Here is a 4,184-nt window from a genome sequence, read left to right on the forward strand (position 1 = left end):
GCATAACCTTGCCCAAATCCTTGATTAGCTTGGTTCACTTGATTTCCTTTATAGAACCCTTGGATGTTTTGATTGCCTCCAAAATCTTGGTACCCTTGAGGTTGGTTTCCAAAGTTTTGGTTTTGGTTTCCGGTGTTTCTTTATTAGGATATTCACCTCTATGTTGAGAAAACCTGGGTGGATTGGTATTTGGAGCTTGTGGTTGAAGATGTTGTGGATTTTGAACATTGGTACAGTTGTAGCTAAAGTTGGGGTGGTTCTTCAAACCTGGATGATAGAAGTTGGTGTTTGGGTTATAGACATTAGGATTGTTGTAGGGTGGTCGTGGTGGTCTTTTATTGTTGTTATAGCTTTGGAAGGCATTAACATCTTGGACATTCTCCTCATACCCCACATTATAGTTATTGGCACACATGTCAAAAGTGTGACCATTTCCCCCACATAGCTCACAAAATAAAACTTGGACTACCTCCTCCATGGATGGACCATGTGAGGTGGTGGCCTGATGAACTTGGTTCCTTTGCAATTTCTTGAGTTGCTTGGTGAGAATATCAAGCTTGGCATTGGTCTCGGCATTTGAACTATAAGAGTTCTCCTTAGGATATCGGCCATTACTCCTAAGCATATTTCCCCTTAATTAGTGTCGTCCCTTCCTCATCGCCCAAATGGTAAAATCCCCCTCCCGCGGAGGCATTCACCATTTATTTAGTTCTAGGAAATAAGGTTTGGAAGAAGTTTTGGGTAATATACCACTCCGGAATCCCATGGTGAAGACAACTAGCGATAAGGTCTTGATATCTATCCCATGCTTCACCCAAGGATTCTCCATCCTCTTGTTGGAAAGTGTGGATTTCATTTTGAAGCATGGCGGTCTTGGATGATGGATAATACTTGGCCATGAATGCTTTGTCTAAGGCGTCCCATGTTGTGAACGTGTCCGGAGGGTGAATATTCAACCACCGGTCCACCTTACCCGTCAAGGAGAATGGGAACAACATCATCCTTAGTGTGTCTTCGGATACCCTGTTCTTTTTCATCATAGCAACTTTTCTCTTGAACTTTATTAGATGAGCATGAGCATCTTCTTTAATGTGTCCTCCGAACAAGTCTTTTTCAAACAATCTAACTTGGGCGGGGTGCATCTCAAAGTTGTTCGGAGCCAAGGTGCCGAAGCTAATGGGATTACAAGCAACATTATAGTTAGGGCGATTGTGATCACTTAAAGCCATTGGAGGTGGTGGATTTGGTATTTGAGGGAGTGGAGATTGAGGTGGAGTTGGAATTTGAATGTTATGAAATGGATTTTCTATTGGAGTCTCAATTGTGTCGTTTAATCGTAGTTGGGTTATGGTTTCAATGATTGGTAGAATGAGTGGGTTTGGTTGGTCAATGTTTGCTTGAAGAGGGTTCCTAACTCTATCAAGATTCCTTGTCCTCAAGGTCCTAAAAAGCCTCTCCAGGTCGGAATCGAAGAGCAAAGCTTGATGGTTCCTCCTAGGCATGCACTCGACAAACCGTTAGTCTCCTAGTGTTTTTACACACTAGGGAAGGGCAAAAAATCACACACTCTACAATGAAGCACACAACTACTAAAGCAAACTAGCAAGTGAGATAAAACTAAAGCTAAGACTCTTAACAAACTAAGTATAGCCTAACGCCATTGATAGGCTTATCGTATACCTATGCAAAGATAATATTTATACCCTAGCAAAACAAATGAATGTATTACGTAGAGGTCGAACCACAGAGAGACGGGAGTTGTTAATTAGTTATTATGGAGTGAATTTTATCTTGGTGGATTAACGTTTGCTTTGGTTGGGTTGAAGTAATAAAACAAAAATAAATAAAATGTCTAGGGAGGTCGGGTCACACATGCTAATTATGTAAATTCTCATGTCAAGTTAGGAAGTTGATTATACGATAAATGTTTAGGCTTAAAGACACTCACCTTACAATATTATTGTCAACCATAGACCGGGTCATAGAGAAACTCTCGTCCATGACTTGGTCGTCCTACTACACATGCTTAGTTTAATTCAATTCCGTGCCTCTCAACTTTAGAACGAATGAACAAACTTAATCAATTGAATAAGGCCTTAAACAAAGATTAAACATTAAAGTGCAAACATGTGATAGAAACAATTAGACAATATTAACTTATCCTCATTTTGACATTTTTATATTACTTAATCATGCATAGCTTCCCTTACTCCTTAGACAAATGCAACTACTCTAACATGGTGGAAATGTAAACTAAACTAATGATAAATGAAATGATAAACATAATGGAAATACAAATTACCTTGCAATATGGAAATAAACTAGAAATGGAAGAACAATACTTGTAATGAAATAACTTGAAATGAAACTTTGGAATATAACTTGAACGGAAATTGTATTGAAATGTTTATAACATAAAGTAAATCTAAACTAATCTAAGTTAATAAATAAACTAATCTAACTACTAAACTTAGAGAGAATTATGATAAATTGTGTATGTGAATGGTGTGAAAAAATGGTGTGTAAAGGTGTGTGATTAGCACCCTAAGCATCCCATGTTGAGTTTGTAGAGGAATCTAAAATGGCATCCTAAGCACACTTGGACTTGAGAAATTGCCAAAGGGATCCAATGTGAGTCATTAATCCCATCTTTAAGCCTTTGATAATCACAAAATTTAGCATCCCATGAGAATCCAAAGTTGAGCATCCCATGTTGAGTTTGTGTGGACTTCTTAATTTGGGCTTCATTTGTGCATCAACCCACTTCACAATTCTTCATACTTGGACTTGTCATTTCCATAATATCCTACCATGGTCCATCTTGCTTCCACACTTAGCCTTGATTCTAGTTACTTGCAAATTTGTTAGAAATAAGCTCCTAAAAGTCCAAGTTCCTACAAAATGTGACAAACCATGCAAACACAACTAGAATGCAATATTAGCTCATAAAATCACTAAGGTTAGTGCAATAATCAAATATATTAGAGCTAAAATAAGGAGATAAAGTCTATATAAAATGGACTTATCAGCCATCCCTGACAATGGCGCCATTTGATGAGTAGATGTTTTGGTCGTCAATTCTACTATAAAAAACAATTGATAATAATCCCAAATTAAGTAGTATAGTAAGGGGTATCGGTCTCAAGGATGACGGGGGCTAGCACTATGATTTGGTTAAGTCTAAGTTTAGTCAAGTAAGATGGGTATTGGTTTAAGACTACCAACAAAATTTAAACTAAAGAAAGTGGTTAACTATATTGGTAAACGATTAAATTAAGAACTAGGGTAGTCGGGTTCCTCTAAGCAAGGTTGGTCAATCAATGAGTGTCAAAAGGTTTCCGGGTAGATATTAATCAAGAAATCAACTTATTTTCCTAACCTCATCTTAAGATGGACACAAGAATCATCATTTAGTATCCTATCTCTTCATAAACATGCTATCAAGCAACAATACAAACTCTCATTCATAAAGAAGCTAAGCAAAAATTGTAGAAAAGTATGAACTTTCATACACACAATTCAACAAACACCTTCAATGCATGATTATGAACATTAATATAACCACCTAAAAACACATGTTAACAACCCATTTGATTAACCTAAACTCCCACTTAGGTTCCCCCTAAACCCTAGTGGGAGACTACTCAGACATGGTTACAAAGCAAATGTAAACAAATGAGTAAAAACAAGCAAACATGACAACAAACATTATATGAAGATGAACAATTACTAATTATCAAAAGAAAATATAAACTATTGAATAAACAAGGTAAATAAGGAAGGGAATTATACCAACAACTAAGAAAGATTGATACTTTGATTGAATTAAGGAAGAAATTCATCTCCAAAATACAACCCAATAACCAAATGTAAACAATTGATGATAATTATTACTAAGCTAATTTTACTAAATAATTAATATTGATTAGGGAAAGATTAGTGCTTTGATTAAGGAAAGATGGCATAAATTAATGGAAAGTTTCAGATCTAGGGTTGTTTGTCCAAATGATTAAGGGAGGGGGTATTTTATAGGTTACATACAATTAGGGTGGAAATTACAAAGTAGGGGTATAATGCGGAAAAGGGGCTCCCAGCCGGTGGACCGGTTGCCGGTGGTCTGGCCGGCTAGGAGTTCTCTGTAAGAATGAGCTGAAAAAAAACATCATCAGGTGCTTCTGGCCGGC

At 37.0% G+C, this 4,184-nt stretch overlaps 1 non-coding gene across 1 annotated transcript; it reads left to right on the forward strand.

Moving 5' to 3' along the window:
- The first annotated feature begins 759 nt into the window (after positions 1 to 759).
- On the forward strand, positions 760 to 866 carry LOC141644951 (small nucleolar RNA R71). The gene has a single exon (XR_012544550.1). It is a non-coding gene; the product is annotated as a small nucleolar RNA R71 (small nucleolar RNA).
- The last annotated feature ends 3,318 nt before the right edge of the window (positions 867 to 4,184 follow it).

Source organism: Silene latifolia, chromosome 2 (genome assembly GCF_048544455.1).
Source record: "Silene latifolia isolate original U9 population chromosome 2, ASM4854445v1, whole genome shotgun sequence".
NCBI lineage: Eukaryota > Viridiplantae > Streptophyta > Magnoliopsida > Caryophyllales > Caryophyllaceae > Silene > Silene latifolia.